Below are 18,302 nucleotides of genomic sequence, written 5' to 3'. Positions count from 1 at the left end.
AACCTCTAACGGGAGCAGCCGAAAGAAGAAGAAGAGGACTATGATGTGTAATAAATTAACAAATGCAAGATATGAATTTAGTGCCCTCAACATCACATAATGGAAAAAAAAACTATTTTAGGGGAAGAATTTTGTAAAGCTAGTCATTCATATTCGACACTAAGGAAATCAGATATTAAACATTTGAAGGCTTGTGTCTTTGGAGAAGAATGGAGAGGATAAGTTCAAGAGAAGGCGTGAGTCATGAGAAGGTACTTAGTAGAGTAGGGAGTGTAAAGAGCATTGACAAGAACAGTAGACATAAGACAGAGAAGTTGTTTGGAATAAGACGAGCTGGTAAGAATTATAATTGATGGCTGATTTGCGAGGAAGACAGAGAATAATGCTATAGGATGTTACTAAAGAGAACTAAACATACCAGTATCTGAAAATAAAGGTACGTGGCAGGAAATATTGGAGCACACATTCCCTAACCAGAACCTACCTAGAGGCAAAGCAATAAATGACTTTCTAAAATGTAATCGCAATTCTTTACTGTAAACCAATGACTCCTGCATACAAAGAAACCAAGCCCACAAATCTCAGTGACATTGATTACCAACTGTTTATCACTTTTGGACACAGCATGCATTCCCCACGTTCATCCCACTGTCATACGCTCATTCATTCTTACAGAACAAGGAGGAGTCCCCCAAAGAGGAAGAACAAGACGTGAACCATGAAGCACTCAAGTTCCCCACCTTACACCAGCTGAAGAATCAGTCAGGTACTGCAGGAATGCTTATTTGAAACTGTTATGAAAAGTGCTTTACGAAACGCATTGATTATATTTAAAGATTTACGTGTTTTTCTTTTTGTTGTGATTTTGTTTTTCAGAATTTATCCCCGTTCTTAAAAATACAATTCTGGTGGTATTCCTGGTGAAGGAGACAGTAGAAAAAGGGAGGTGGGTTATTTACCTCTAAAGCCTTGTAAAGAAAAGCACAAACACATCATAAAAGGTTGGGGCACCAGTGGGTGATCCCTGTACTTATTGTTGACAAAAACAACAAAGCGCTTTAACAAATACAGTGGTGCCCCCTTCCTGATTTCTTATTCTTTTGCATGTTTGTCAACACAAAATGTTTCTGATCATCAACACATTTAACCATTAGTCAAATATAAACACAAGTAAACACAAAATGCAGTTTGTAAATGATGGTTTTTATTATTTAGGGAGAAAAAAAAAATCCAAACCTACATGGCCCTGTGTGAAAAAGTAATTGCCCCCCTGAACCTAATAACTGGTTGGCCACCCTTAGCAGCAATAACTGCAATCAAGCGATTGCGATAACTTGCAATGAGTCTTTTACAGCGCTCTGGAGGAATTTTGGCCCACTCATCTTTGCAAAATTGTTGTAATTCAGCTTTATTTGAGGGTTTTCTAGCATGAACCGCCTTTTTAAGGTCATGCCATAGCATCTCAATTGGATTCAGGTCAGGACTTTGACTAGGCCACTCCAAAGTCTTCATTTTGTTTTTCTTCAGCCATTCAGAGGAGGATTTGCTGGTGTGTTTTGGGTCATTGTCCTGTTGCAGCACCCAAGATCGCTTCAGCTTGAGTTGACGAACAGATGGCCGGACATTCTCCTTCAGGATTTTTTGGTAGACAGTAGAATTCATGGTTCCATCTATCACAGCAAGCCTTCCAGGTCCTTTAGCAGCAAAACAACCCCAGACCATCACACTACCACCACCATATTTTACTGTTGGTATGATGTTCTTTTTCTGAAATGCTGTGTTCCTTTTACGCCAGATGTAACGGGACATTTGCCTTCCAAAAAGTTCAACTTTTGACTCATCAGTCCACAAGGTATTTTCCCAAAAGTCTTGGCAATCATTGAGATGTTTCTTAGCAAAATTGAGACGAGCCCTAATGTTCTTTTTGCTTAACAGTGGTTTGCGTCTTGGAAATCTGCCATGCAGGCCGTTTTTGCCCAGTCTCTTTCTTATGGTGGAGTCGTGAACACTGACCTTAATTGAGGCAAGTGAGGCCTGCAGTTCTTTAGACGTTGTCCTGGGGTCTTTTGTGACCTCTCGGATGAGTCGTCTCTGCGCTCTTGGGGTAATTTTGGTCGGTTGGCCACTCCTGGGAAGGTTCACCACTGTTCCATGTTTTTGCCATTTGTGGATAATGGCGCTCACTGTGGTTCGCTGGAGTCCCAAAGCTTTAGAAATGGCTTTATAACCTTTACCAGACTGATAGATCTCAATTACTTCTGTTCTCATTTGTTCCTGAATTTCTTTGGATCTTGGCATGATGTCTAGCTTTTGAGGTGCTTTTGGTCTACTTCTCTGTGTCAGGCAGCTCCTATTTAAGTGATTTCTTGATTGAAACAGGTGTGGCAGTAATCAGGCCTGGGGGTGGCTACGGAAATTGAACTCAGGTGTGATACACCACAGTTAGGTTATTTTTTAACAAGGGGGCAATTACTTTTTCACACAGGGCCATGTAGGTTTGGATTTTTTTTCTCCCTAAATAATAAAAACCATCATTTAAAAACTGCATTTTGTGTTTACTTGTGTTATATTTGACTAATGGTTAAATGTGTTTGATGATCAGAAACATTTTGTGTGACAAACATGCAAAAGAATAAGAAATCAGGAAGGGGGCAAATAGTTTTTCACACCACTGTAGAAGTGAGAAAGTCTTTTATATGCAAATTCAAAAGTTTGACTGCTCAAAGAATTGACAGTGGAGCCGATCATGAGGCTCGTTTGGGTGACCAGAAACCAGAAGCAGAGGTGGATAGAGTGGCCAAAAATTGCACTCAAGTAAGAGTAGCGTTACTTCAAAATAATATTACTCAAGTAGAAGTAAAAAGTAGTCATCCAAAAAATGACTCAAGTAAGAGTTAAAAAAGTATTTAGTGAAAAGACTACTCAAGTACTGAGTAAATGATTTCTTTTTTAGAAATGTTGTAATAAGACAGTCAAAAAATATAAAATAATGTGCAAATTCTGCTATTTCCAAATAATAAAATAAAAAAATGAGTAAAAATAAATAACATCTTTACAAAATAAAGATACACCAAATCTGTTTTTCACAACAAAGCTTTTGAAGCCAATACCTACAGTAGGTAACATGCATGTTTGAACAGTGCAAACTACTTATAGTGACCAGATATCCTGTACACTGCCCTCCAAATAGCACAGCTGATAGAAAATAACATTAGTACAAGGCAGCTTGTGCACGTACAAGAAGTCTCACTTTACCGTGACTGTCTGTGCAAGTTTGGTTAAAACTTGCTTGTTCTTCACTCAGTGAAGTGATGGTTAAGCTTCAGGAGGAGTTGGCTTTCAAGGTTCTTTCAGTGAAGCTGTGACCGTTTAGCAGTGAACAGGAGCCCCGCATGACTAAAAAGTCTCTCACAGGGTGCAGACGCAGGAAGTGTGTGTGTGTGGTAATGTGGACTGCATGGTTACATCCGATTGGTGAAACAGAGTCATGTGATTATAATTTTTAACCAAACATGCACAGACACAGACAGTCATGGTAAAGTGAGACTTCTTGTACGTGTACAAGCTGCCTTGTTCTAATGTTATTTTCTATAAGCTGTGCTATTTGGAGGGCAATGTACAGGATATCTTGTTGTTCCTACGTCTGATTGGTGAAACGGAGTCATGTGAGTATTGTTGCTACGTCTGATTAGTGATACAGTCATGCAGTAGATCCACTGGCAGCTTCTCTCTGGCAAAAATATAGCGTATCTAATGTGTAAAATGGAAAAAAAGTAATGTGCCGAGTGTTGCCCAATGTAGTGGAGTAAGAGTAGCGTTTCTTCTTCACAAATGTACTCAAGTAAAAGTATGGTGCAATAACACTACTCTTAGAAGTACATTTTTTTTTTTTTTTAAAGTTACTCAAGTAAATATGATGGAGTAAATGTAACACGTTACTACCCACCTCTGACCAGAAGTGACATCAATCATCATTCCCGTTGTGAGCCATCAGATCTACTGACAGAATAAGAAGAGAGGCATTAGGTGGCAGTGCCAACTCTTGATTCAGGGTGGGGTTACCAGTTGACAAGTCCTGATGTTATCGCCCAAGTGCACGTGTGTGACACCATAATGTTCTACTGGTGGATGCGCATTTATTCACTCATTGAGTGACAACGTGATATTAAGTCACATACTTGCTGGTGTAAAACAAATCTGAAATTTTTGTGACTGGCAGCTCAAAGACCGTCATCTCTGCCACAGAGAGAGTAGTATAGTCACATGGAATTGAAAACAATTGTGCTATCGCCTTATATTTGTTTTGTGCCTTGAGATGATGTTCTACAGAAAGTAATTGAATAGAGCAAAGTGTACAGGTTTGAACTGGGAGCTGCACAGATGACTGAAACCAAGAGGTACATCTTCATGCAAATAATTGTGGTAATCTGTCATGTTATCTAATAATCAGTAATGAAGAGTTTGTGACTAAGTCTCCAATAAAGCCAAAATTGTTATCTATTTTATTGTCTCACTCCTGAATGTTACTTTGTCATACAGACTAAACACTTAACTGCAGTGTGCCCACTGGCCACTTACCTTGCTTGTGTCATATCATATGGTCCTCCATGTGACTATACAATGCTCTCTGTGGCAGAGATGATGGTGTTTGAGCTACTAGTCACAAAAATTTCAGATTTGTTTCACATCTTTATTAAATCTGCTTCTTGGCAGTCTTGTCGCATGGAATAACTTTTATTCTGCAAAAAAAACAGACTGACATGATTCTTGACAAAGCTACTTCATTTATGCATTTCTTGAATCTAGAACCATACATACCGGAATGCCAGTATGTTGCCATCCAAGTGAATAGAATAACAGATTTAAGCTGTGCTTAAATGGGACTCTTGACAAAGCTGCTCCATTTTTGCCATTCTTGAATCTAGAACTGTACTTTAGGATTGCCAGTACCTTGCCATCCAAGTGAATAAAATAACAGATTTAAGTGTTGTTATTTCAATTACAAAGATTTCCTTAGCATTTAAAATGACTAATTAAGGATAAGCACAGGGAGTTAGGACACTGAAGGAATGGTTGCTGACAATGGGGCTTTGCAGTCATATCTTCTTCTTCCTTCTTCTTCTTCTTCCGCTGCTCCCGTTAGGGGTTTCCACAATGGATCATCTTTTTCCATATCTTCCTGTCCTCTGTTAGGGTGATGGGGAGGGGGCTTTGCAGTTATATGTGAATAATAAATTGAAAATCAATCATTTCAAGCAGTTCCCATTAAAAACACTTTGTGAGTGTGTCCAAACATGTGTTATCCAAAGCTCTTCTAACTGCCTCATGTAGTATTAGTTTTGTTAAAATGAACCTCATGGCTCAAGAATGTCCCACTGTCTTCCTTGCTGGTTATTTGTATTGTTTTTATTATGTGGTACACTGTATTAATCCCTGCGGGGGCAAATGTATTCATTTGAAACCTTATAATTCGGGCGAAGTGGTGAGCTCCACACAAACTGCCTAATGTATAGTTAGTTCCATTAAAACAAATCTTTTTATTTTTGCATATTATGACCTGTAGCAGTAGAGGTTCCGATCCACCTCTTGAACCCTCAGGTACCACTCCAAACACCAGGTAAAAGTCCAAGACTTCTTTATTTTCTTATAACACAGTGCACCAAGCACCCTCCACTCCACACTACTCATATAAATCAATTCTCAAATACAAACACCAATCCTCCTCTCCCAAACACTTCGCCACCCTACCTCCCAGCTCAGCTCAAAGTTTGGGCTTTCCCAGAGTCCTTTATACTCCCTGACCCGGAGGTGTTCCTGCCCAACAGTCCACAAGTCCTTATTCCTTCCGGGTCAGGGTAAACAGTCCTTATCTTCACCCCGGAAGCACGTCGTTTCTTCCTGTCACGGGATTATGACACGCTTCCGGGTTATAGGGCATGTACGAGTCCATGAGCCTCCCTACAGCGACTCCCGACGGTCCCCAAGGTATCCAGCAGGGCTGTGCATAAAAACTACAAAGTCCATGAGGCCCTGCTGGAATTCGGGGCACATCCATGCTGTCGGGAGAGCTCCTCCTGGCGGCCTGGGAGTGAGGGCCGGGATATGAAGCCAGCCATCCATCACAGACCCTACAACTTGAGAGTGCCCCCTATCTTCCACACAAGTTGTTACCCATATGAAGGCTTATATGATTCTTTTTGTTACCCAAAGTTGTTCTAACTGGGATGAGGTGGTGAACTTCACACTAACTGCCTTATGCATTGTTAGTTTTACTAAAACAAACCCCTTGGTTGAAGGGCACCCCCTATCTTCCATAATGGCTTATGCATTATCCATATGAAGGCTTATACGGTTATATGTGTTGTACAAAAGCTGTTCCAGTTGGGATTAACTAGTGTCCTCCACACTAACTGTCTCATTTATTTATCTCTTTTTATACAGCTGGATATCAAAGTCTGTTGACTTCTAGGTGCAGTTTAGGGACATGCGATGGCTGACGTCAGATGATTTGGTTGTGCAATCTGGAGAAGCATCTGCAAAATGGCATGTGGTGTTCTATCAATGACAGCTTGAACAATGCCAGCACTTCATCTGCCAAAAGGAAATCCCACCACAACATTGATGTAATCGACGTAAACTCCAAATCAGGGGTTCATGTTTAAAAGTCAATGAAGTTTAAAATTTGACAACACTGGCAATATGCTGAAGTTCTCCCTGAAGAGTCCAAAGACTACTTCCATGCTCGGCGTTCCCTTATTTATATGGGAGTGTGATCAAGAGGCTCATGGTCTTGGACTGAGTTACTTATAAGTCTTTCCAGTTGGCTCAATGTTTTCCCTAATAAATTCTGCCATCTGCTGCCCAGTTGTTTCTTACTGGGGGGTTGTGGGTCACTAACATGGGGTGAATATATACAGAGAGAAACTAAAGACAGTGTTCACTAAAACACTCATGTCACAGCTGAGCTCCTTAAAGTTCTACTTGACTGCATATCCATGTGCTGCGGGATTGAAAGTGCAGCCATATTAGCCATCCCATCAGTATAGTGACCAGTGGGGATTCAGAGTGCAAGGGCATCTTCTTTTGACAGCGTGGAAATCCCTCAAATGTCCTCAGCAATACAAAGTCTATAACTACAGTTGTGGCAAAAAGTTTTGAGAATGACCGAAGTTTTTGGTTTTCACCAAGTTTGCTGCTTCAGTGTTTTTAGATCTTTGTATCAGATGTTTCTCTGGTGTACTGAAGTAGAATTACAAGCAGTTCAGAAGCATCACAGGCTTTTATTCACAATGGCATGAAGTTTATCCAAAGAGTCAATATTTGCAGTGTTGGCCCTTCTTTCTTTTTCAAGACATCTGCTATTCTCCCTGGCAGGCTGTCTGGCAATCAACTTCTGGGCCAAACCCTGCCTGATGTCAGACACATTCTTGCAGACTCAATACTTGGAGTTTGTCAAAATTGGTGGGTTTTTGTTTGCCCACCGCCTCTTGAGGATTGACCACAACTTCTCAATGGGGGGTTTCCTGGCCATGGACCCCAAATTTCAATGCCATTTAGTTCACACATTTGTCTTCTGGCCCAGTGCTCCATCATGCTGGATTGTTCATTGTTGGTCACCAAACTGTACTTAGATGGTTGGGAGAGGTTGCTCTCGGATGATGTTTTGGTCCCATTCTTTATTCCTGGCTGTGTTCTTAGGCCAAATTGTGAGTGAGCCCACTGCCTTGACTGAGAAGCAACCACACATGACATAACTGGTCTCAGGATGCTTTACAGTTGGCCTGACACAGAACTGATGGTAGCACCACTCACCTTTTCTTCTTTCTGGATGCCCCAAACAATCCAGAAAGGGGATTCATCAGTCAAAATGACTTTCCCCCAGCAGTCCAATCCCTGTCCCTTTTGCAGATTATCAGTCTGTCCCTGATGTTTCTCCTGCCTTCTTGATTCTCACTCTACACATATTTAGCATAAATATGTGAAGTAACTATAAAGAGTGATGTGATACGAAGTTCAGCTCTCAGTCTTCACTAATAACTCCAACCTTTCTAACAGTTGTGTAAGATTGCACCAGTGCTTGTGGTCAACCAATCAGCACAATTTATCACCTGAGCCCCACCCACAATAGTTTCTCATTGAATCAAAAGCACATACCCTGGAGTGCCTCGCAGTTAGGAGACCCGGGTTCACTTCCCAGGTCCTCCCTGCGTGGAGTTTGCATGTTCTCCCCGTGACTGCGTAGGTTTCCTCCCACAGTCCAAAGACATGCAGGTTAGGTGCATTGGCGATCCAAAATTGTCCCTAGTGTGTGCTTGGTGTGTGTGTGCCCTGCAGTGGGCTGGCGCCCTGCCCGGGGTTTGTTTCCTGCCTTGCGCCCTGTGTTGGCTGGGATCGGCTCCAGCAGACCTCCCGTGACCCTGTTAGTTAAGATATAGCGGGTTGCATAATGGATGGATGGGCACCCTGGAGTAGGATTTAAAAAAAACATGCCACAAACTACAAAGGGCCCGAGTTCCAGTGATGGGAATGCTACAAAAGCTCCAGAGTTTCTAAAAAGTCCCTGGTTCCTGAAAGAAGTTCATTTTGTGAGAAAGTGTGTTAAATCTTTAGATTCTTGGCAATCTGACACATGGAATAACTTTTATTCTGCAAAAAACAACAGACTGACATGATTCTTGACAAAGCTACTTCATTTATGCCATTCTCGAATCTAGAACCATACATACCGGAATGCCAGTATGTTGCCATCCAAGTGAATAGAATAACAGATTTAAGCTGTGCTTAAATGGGACCAAAACACCCTCCAAGAGCAACTTCTCCCAACCATCCAAGAACAGTTTGGTGACCAACAATGAACAATCCAGCATGATGGAGCTCCAGACCATAAGGCAAAAGTGAGAACTAAGTGGCATTGAAATTTGGGGTCCATGGCCAGGAAACTCCCCATTGAGAACTTGTGGTCAATCCTCAAGAGGTGGGTGAACAACCAAAAACCCACCAATTCTGACAAACTCCAAGCATTGATTCTGCAAGAATGGGTTGCCATCAGTCAGGATTTGGCCCAGAAGTTGATTGCCAGACAGCCTGCCAGGGTGAATTGCAGAGGTCTTGAAAAAGAAAGAAGAGCCAACACTGCAAATATGGACTCTGTGCATAAACTTCATGTCATTGTCAATAAAAGTCTTTGAAACTTCTGAACTGCTTGTCATTCTACTTCAGTCTACCATAGAAACATCTGACAAAAAGATCTAAAAACACTGAAGCAGCAAACTTGGTGAAAACCAACACTTGGGTCATTCTCAGAACGTGTGGCCACCACTGTAGTGAGCAGAAAGACTCAAAGAGAAAACAGATCTCTGCAAAGTGGTCTGAATGAATTACGACTGTAAATCCTACAATAACTGTACATGAATGGGAGGCACACCTTGGAAAGCCGGCCCCATCTACACTCCGTGTTTTGAGATGGTTGTCCTCCTCCTGCAGACCATGGAACGCCTCACAATGCAGTCTGTCTCATTACTCAGCTGCCAGTTGGTACCACGTTGCAGCAGAAGACAAAAGTTGTCGAGAATCATTTCCTGCTGCACCCACATGGCTGTCCAGAAGTCCTTATTTTAAATTATTTCTTCGTTGTCTCTCGGCCATAACAGGTAAAAATGGAGGTTGCTTACCACAGCATTTTTTCATCAAAAATAATGGACCCCCTTTGAGAATTGGAGCAGCTCCAGTGGCCCTAGAAAAATTCTCCACAATTTAAATGTATTTTCCAGTCCTGATGTGAAAGAGAAGGTAGGCTGTTGTACAGTAGCTTTTATTTTATTTTTTATTTAATCACATTGTTTAAGATCATATTCTTTTAGGTCATACAAAGAGCTTTTTGATTTTGTTTTTCTGTTTGCCAAGCAACTCCCAAAATGGCTGAATAATGTGGCCTTTTGAGCAAATAATCATTAAAATGTCATTAGTGTTTTGTGACGGTGTTCAGTTTGAAAGGCACCATCTAAAGAAGGGTTGACAGCACATGGACTGTCAGTTTAGTTGGAGCCTTCATATCAGGGTCTAAATGAAGGTGCTGTTCTCCAAATTTGCTTTGGTGCACTGTACTGGACATTGAACTGGGATGTCCTCCCCATTGCTGTCAGGTTGACAATACTCTGTCCTGCTGTGATGGTGATGAGTGCCCTGAGAAGTGAAGTGTCTTTGTTGTGCTCGTTTCATAGTGAAGCTCAGACCACCAGCACTTTTTGGTGTGCTCCACTGCTAGAGTGTCCAAGGTTTTGGGGCTGTTAGTGCTAATCAGGTTTCTAACTCTCACAAATGGAACACAGAAAATGGCCAGTTGGACTGTAATGAGACACGGGTGACACCCTGTAGTGAGCTGACCTCTGCCCAGTCATCGTGCCAGGAGCTTTCTTGCAGCCTTCACATTTGTAAGGTAGTTTATGTCGGTCTGGATAGTTGCATTCATTGTGTAAAGAAATAAGCAATGACACTTCAGCAATGACTTTTTAAGAAAGTGTTGCTGTTGAACAGTTGCTGTTCAAATACACATATTATATATATAAATTGTGGCAAGCGGCTGGGGGTGGCACCCAGCCGGAATGCCCAGAAGGACCGGAGGAGGGATTACGCCTCCTCCAGACCACGAGGGGGCAACCGTCCTGGTGGCTTTGGGGACCACAGGAACTGAGCTTGGAAGCTCAACCGTATAGGGGCCCGTGGTCACCGCCAGGGGACACCCCAATGCCTGGGGAGGCACACCGCCACACCCGGAAGTGCTGGGGGTAAGACGACCAGGGACACCCACAGTGCTTCTGGGTGCGCAGCTGGTACTTCCGCCACACTGGGTAGTGCCGGTGGAAGATTATCGGGAGGCACCTGGAGCACATCTGGGTGATTATAAAAGGGGCCGCCTCCCTCTGTTCAGTGGCTGGAGTTGGGAGAGGAGAAGGACAGAGCTCGGGAGGACAGGAGTGGAGGCGGCTCTGAAGAGAAGAGAAAGGCATTGTGAGGCCTGGACTTTGGGGGAGTTTTCTTTATTGTTGTAAATATGAATAAACGTGTGTTGTGTGTTGTACCTACAGTGTCCGCCTGTCTGTGTCTGGGCTGCTTTCCACTATATATATATATATATATATATAATATATATATATATATATATATATACATAGTATATATTGATATATATATATATATATATACAGTATATATGGATATATATATATATATATATATATATATATATATAATATATATATACAGTATAATCTCCATACATATATATATATTGTGACAGATAGAGGGCGCTCTCACTCCCTTTGAACCCTCAGACACCAGATAAAAGTCCAAAATGACTTTATTAATAATAATTAACGCACCACCACTCCACAATACTCCAATAAATGAACAATACAATTCTCAATAATCAATAATAATCACAATAATCCTCCACTTCCAGCAGCTCAGTCACCATTCCTCCCAACTCGGCTCGACATCTGGGATCTCCCACAGTCCTTTATATAGTCCATGACCCGGAAGTGTTTTGCTCTCTCTGTCCATGTGACTAGGAACACTTCCGGGTCAGATAAAAACTCCTTTTCTTCAACCCGGAAGCACATCATTTCCTCTGTCCACGTGCTTAGGATGCACTTCCAGGTTGTAGAGAAAATAGTCCTTGTTCCTCCCTGCAGCGTCCTCTAGTGGCCCCCATGGTATCCAGTGGGGCTGTGGATAAAAACTCCATTGTCCAGGATTCCCTGCTGGTCTTCGGGGCACCTCCATGCTGCAGGGAGGTCTCCATCTGGCAGCCTGGGGGTATTGGCCAGGATAAATGGCCGGCCATATATCACAATATATATATATATATATCTATAATAATAAAAGGCAAAGTCCTCACTGACTGACTGACTCACTCACTCACTCACTGACTGACTGACTCATCACTAATTCTCCAACTTCCCGTGTAGGTGGAAGGCTGAAATTTGGCAGGCCCATTCCTTACAGCTTACTTACAAAAGTTAGGCAGGTTTCATTTCGAAATTCAAAGCGTAATGGTCATAACTGGAACATATTTTTTGTCCATACACTGTAATGGAGGAGGCGGAGTCACGTATCGCGTCATCACGCCTCCTACGTAATCACGTGAACTAAAAACAAGGAAGAGATTTACAGCACGAGACACACGCGGGAACGAAGGTAAATGATGTTAATTTTTGACTGTCTTTTAATACTGTGTAAGCATACATATTAACACATGTGCAATTAAACGTGTGCATTTACGGGGTGATTTCTCAGGCTTAAAAGCTCACCTTTTATCAAACGCGGGAACGAAGGTAACTGACGTTGTTCACTGTCTTTTAATACTGTGTAAGCATACATATTAACACATGTGCAATTAAACGTGTGCATTTACGGGGTGATTTCTCAGGCTTAAAAGCTCGCCTTTTACTAAAAAGGTAAATGCAAAACTATTTTCAATCAGTTTATTGAAACGCTCCCGTTAAGGATTGCAATAACATATTCGCGAGATAAAAGAACGAAGTAGGGGGAAATGGAGGAAGAGCCGGAAACAGCGAAGAGCAAAAAATTAATTAAACAATTGAGAACGGAGCGAGTGAAGCATACAAGCATGTTCATAAGGGAAACAAAGCACGGTGTAAAACGTAAGTTTAAATTAAGTTTATAGAAACGCTCCCGCTGCGGATTGCAATAACATATTCGCGAGATAAAAGTTTAATGAGAAGACACGAGGTATAAACGAACCACACGCCGTGGCGCAACGTTAGGGGCAACAGTTTCAACCATTATATGATCTGCTTCTCGCAACTGAAAGACGGCACATGGTGGATGTTAGCCGACTTGCTGACCGCAACGTTAGGGGCTTCAACTATGGCGCTCACGCCACATCTCAGTGCCAACACTTTGCAGACTCTACTTACAAGACACGCCCTCCTCACTGGACAGTTAAAAAGACCAATCAAACTAACGATGACATCAAGTATTACCCAATCAAAAGTAGGAAAGGAGGCATCTTCATAAAATGCGTGTGGGATGATTTGCATGACACGCTGCTTTAAAAAAAAAAATGATAAAAAAAATACGGGATAAATCCCGTCCAGTATTGATTCAAAACGGGACTCGCAATTTCATTCTCAAACGCGGCACGATTCCGTATTTTAAAGGACGGGTGGCAACCCTACAGTGCCAGGTAACCACCCATACAATCAGATTGTGATTCAGACTAGGAATGCAATGAATGTAATTTCCCCGATCTACATACAAGGCGAAAGTCTTGCAACATTCAAAGATGAGTACTTATTAAGTACAACATGAACATAAAACAGCTTATGAAGCCTTGAACCGAAAAAAGCAAGATCTCAGAGATCGTAAAAAAAAAAAGGAGGTAATGTCGTTTTACTCGCTGTACATTTTACTCAAACATTACGAGTTATTCCACGAGGAGACCAGCAGATGAACTCAACGCGTGTTTAAAATCCATGCTTCTCCCACGCTCGGTTATATGTCGCGTGTTCTCGGGTAGGTACACCAAAAAATTTATACATTTAAGCATGTAATGGGCAAACAAAAAATGAGGTATACCCGAAGGCACTGCAGTAGTACTCAATGTAACTTTACTTCTTAAATGTTAATGTTTTACTGTTTAATAATTTATACGCTTCTTATATATTGTTCAAATTCTTTTATCAAAAATACCAGTGACAGCGCAATGCACGATAACATGGAGTGAATACACCATACGCATCTGCCCACGGCCGCCCTGGTGTGCGCAGATAGGAGTTGATTCTAAAATAAAATAAACATAAAAAGAGTAATACAATCATCACCCATAAAGCGGATAGCAGACGTGACGTATTATATGTGTACACATTTCAAGTCAATAGGTGAAACGGTTTGCAAGCTACATGTGATTTAAAATCCTGGACAGACCAACGAAAAGCCACGGTAGCAAATTATAGAAGAAGATTTTACTGTTTAATAATTTATATTATATGAAATGTGCTTCTTATATATTACTTCATATTCTCATATGATAATGATGTTAATGTTGTTTATATTGATTTCTATGTTATTGTAAGTGCATCTATGTGTGTGTATGTATGTATGTATGTGTATATATATATATATATTATATATATATAATATATATATATATATATATATATATATATATAAAAAATATATGTGTATATGTATATATAATATATCTGTATATGTGTGTATATGTGTGTGTATATGTGTATATGTATATATATATATGACAGCAACACTCATAACAATGACAACACAATTACATTGACAATCATGTTACGTTATTTTTAAAATGTTTCCTTTACTTTTTCATAACCTCTTTAACACACTACTTCTCCGCTGCGAAGCGCGGGTATTTTGCTAGTATACTAATAAAGGCAAAGCCCTCACTCACTCACTCACTCACTCACTCACTCACTCACTCACTCACTCATCACTAATTGTCCAACTTCCCGTGTAGGTGGAAAGGCTGAAATTTGGCAGGCTCATTCCTTACAGCTTACTTACAAAAGTTAGGCAGGTTTTCATTTCGAAATTCTACGCGTAACGGTCATAACTGGAACCTACTTTCGTATACTGTATACGGCCATAGCGGGCAGCTCGGTCGCCATGTGAGGCGGTTGCGTCTTGCATCATCACACCTCCCACGTGATTGAGTGTCTGCCCATATAAAGTAAGTATTCGCGGGTGAAGGACTGTGCTTAGCATATTCATAAGTGCGGCTGCTCTGGAAATCACCATGCCTCCCACGTAATTGACTGCCTGCCCATATAAGGCCGTTCTTCGCTTCAGTGTGTTCACATTCCTTTTCTTGCTTCGCCAAGGAAGCAGCCTTTTCACAGCTTAAACACTGTTTTATAAACTAACGACATATGTTTAGCCACAGCGTCCCTATGAACTTGTGGATTTGCTTTTGTGTATTTAGCCACAGTGTCCCTATGAACTTGTGGATTTGCTTTTGAGTATTTAGCCACAGCGTGTTTATTAACTTGTGGATTTTTCTGCGAGTATTTGGCGGCAGCTGCACGAAGTTGCTTCCGTCTAGCTGCATCAGAAAATCTACCATGACGTCTGATACGCCTCCTTTTTACTGTGTCCTCACAGCTTGGATTGCTGCTGTCATAATTGGCTCGAGCTGGATTTGTGTTGAACTGACATTCGGTATGTGTCAATCGATATAAGCATACAACTGGCTTCATCAATAACTTCGCATCCATCTTTTGAGAGTTGAAATATTCATAAACATCAAAGTGTCCACTACTCAAATCGTTAACTGTGAATCTAAGATGTTTAAGAGGCATTGACGGTTCTCCAAAGGTGTAAAATATTTGGCCATTTTGGTACACTTGAAAGCGACAACCAAACAATTCAGCAGCAGCCATCAACTCACATGCAGAACCATAGGTGAAGGGCTTAAGCATTTCACTCTTCTAGTGCTCCTGTGTAGTATAATTATCTCCTGTACCATCATCAGTCCACACCTTGAACCTGTCCCAGTCATTCAATACATAAGACACAATGTTCCTCCGGATATCAAGAGTGAGCCTGATAAGTCCGTGCAATATGTAACACAGAGAATGGTAAAGGCAGGCGCCATCTCGGGGCATGGACACCACTTGGTAAGTGATAGTTCTTTGATTGATGGTGATCACCTCTATATATATATATATATATATATATATATATATATATATATATACAGTGGTGTGAAAAACTATTTGCCTCCTTCCTGATTTCTTATTCTTTTGCATGTTTGTCACACAAAATGTTTCTGATCATCAAACACATTTAACATTAGTCAAATATAACACAAGTAAAACACAAAATGCAGTTTTTAAATGATGGTGTTTATTTATTTAGGGAGAAAAAAAAATCCAAACCTACATGGCCCTGTGTGAAAAAAGTAATTGCCCCCTTGTTAAAAAATAACCTAACTGTGGTGTATCACACCTGAGTTCAATTTCCGTAGCCACCCCCAGGCCTGATTTACTGCCACACCTGTTTCAATCCAGAAATCACTTAAATAGGAGCTGCCTGACACAGAGAAGTAGACCAAAAGCACCTCAAAAGCTAGACATCATGCCAAGATCCAAAGAAATTCAGGTACAAATGAGAACAGAAGTAATTGAGATCTATCAGTCTGGTAAAGTTATAAAGCCATTTCTAAAGCTTTGGACTCCAGCGAACCACAGTGAGAGCCATTATCCACAAATGGCAAAAACATGGAACAGTGGTGAACCTTCCCAGGAGTGGCCGGCCGACCAAAATTACCCCAAGAGCGCAGAGACGACTCATCCGAGAGGTCACAAAAGACCCCAGACAACGTCTAAAGAACTGCAGGCCTCACTTGCCTCAATTAGGTCAGTGTTCACGACTCCACCATAAGAAAGAGACTGGGCAAAAATGGCCTGCATGGCAGATTTCCAAGACGCAAACCACTGTTAAGCAAAAAGAACATTAGGGCTCGTCTCAATTTTGCTAAGAAACTTCTCAATGATTGCCAAGACTTTTGGGAAAAATACCTTGTGGACTGATGAGACAAAAGTTGAACTTTTTGGAAGGCAAATGTCCCGTTACATCTGGCGTAAAAGGAACACAGCATTTCAGAAAAAGAACATCATACCAACAGTAAAATATGGTGGTGGTAGTGTGATGGTCTGGGGTTGTTTTGCTGCTTCAGGACCTGGAAGGCTTGCTGTGATAGATGGAACCATGAATTCTACTGTCTACCAAAAATCCTGAAGGAGAATGTCCGGCCATCTGTTCGTCAACTCAAGCTGAAGCGATCTTGGGTGCTGCAACAGGACAATGACCCAAAACACACCAGCAAATCCACCTCTGAATGGCTGAAGAAAAACAAAATGAAGACTTTGGGAGTGGCCTAGTCAAAGTCCTGACCTGAATCCAATTGAGATGCTATGGCATGACCTTAAAAAGGCGATTCATGCTAGAAAACCCTCAAAATAAAGCTGAATTACAACAATTTGCAAAGATGAGTGGCCAAAATTCCTCCAGAGCGCTGTCAAAGACTCATTGCAAGTTATCGCAAACGCTTGATTGCAGTTATTGCTGCTAAGGGTGGCCCAACCAGTTATTAGGTTCAGGGGGCAATTACTTTTTTCACACAGGGCCATGTAGGTTTGGATTTTTTTTCTCCCTAAATAATAAAAACCACCATTTACAAACTGCATTTTGTGTTTACTTGTGTTATATTTGACTAATGGTTAAATGTGTTTGATGATCAGAAACATTTTGTGTGACAAACATGCAAAAGAATAAGAAATCAGGAAGGAGGCAAATAGTTTTTCACACCACTGTATATTTGGTAACTGGAACCTTCTGGCAGTGCGTCTTGACATCACATCTACTGCCTTGTTAGATTCTGCCAGTGAATCTTGACTCTAAATCTATAACACCAGACGCTTACTCCATATTTATAAGAGATTCCCTTAAGGTTCCTTCTAGACCATAAGGCTTATACTAGTGAGACTCTCTGACAGTGCATTGTTGTCTCATATTTATAACCGTGTGAGAATCAAGCAGTGAGCATTGAGACAAAATTGACCACAAGGAGACCATTAGAGGGGCATCTTGACCTGTGGTTTGTAATGGAGTACCTTTAGGGTTTTCTTATTAGAACTCAAGAGAAATATTGCTGAGAACTTTTAAAAGTCCATCTTCACCCCAGACATTTAAATATTGCAACCTTATATAAGAGCCTTTTATGCTCTTTCCACACACTTAGGGTGGGGATTCTTGGGTGTTGTGTCATCACACTAATATGATGTGTAGCCAATGATCCATCCATTCTCCAACCCGCTGAATCTGAACACAGGGTCACGGGGGGTAGCCAATGATATTCCTAATTAAACCTTAGAATTATGGGATTTCAAACAGTATGCAAATGACCCTTAAAAATGTCCTGGTCAATACACAGAGTGGATCTGCCATGTGAATAGGATAAACTGGCCAAATCCAGGGGTGCAAAGCTTGTAGACACTTACCCATGAAGACTTGTGATGGAATTGCTGCAAATGGGATTTCTACGACTGAATTAAGGGTCTGAGTACTTATATGAATGAGAGAGTTCAGTTTTTGATTATTAAAAAATGCGTAAACCTTTCTGAAAAGTGAAGGGGTCTGAATATTTTCTGAATCCACTGTAGGTAGGTAGGTAGGTAGGTAGGTAGGTAGGTAGGTAGGTAGGTAGATAGATAGATAGATAGATAGATAGATAGATAGATAGATAGATA

The 18,302-nt window shown here is 41.1% G+C and overlaps 1 protein-coding gene across 1 annotated transcript in view; it reads left to right on the top strand.

The window, feature by feature from the left end:
- Positions 1–9,567: 9,567 nt before the first annotated feature.
- The window catches only part of LOC114647661 (E3 ubiquitin-protein ligase SIAH1-like), a 46,102-nt gene continuing 37,367 nt past the window's right edge, over positions 9,568–18,302 (top strand). Inside the window, exon 1 of the mRNA XM_028796267.2 lies at positions 9,568–9,789. The gene's annotated coding sequence lies outside the window, so the exon portion shown is untranslated. The remainder of the gene's footprint in view (positions 9,790–18,302) is intronic.

The sequence above is a fragment of the Erpetoichthys calabaricus genome, chromosome 3 (assembly GCF_900747795.2).
Source record: "Erpetoichthys calabaricus chromosome 3, fErpCal1.3, whole genome shotgun sequence".
Lineage (NCBI taxonomy): Eukaryota > Metazoa > Chordata > Cladistia > Polypteriformes > Polypteridae > Erpetoichthys > Erpetoichthys calabaricus.
Note: the sequence above shows the minus strand (reverse complement) of the source record. Positions and strands in the feature narration are given on the sequence as shown.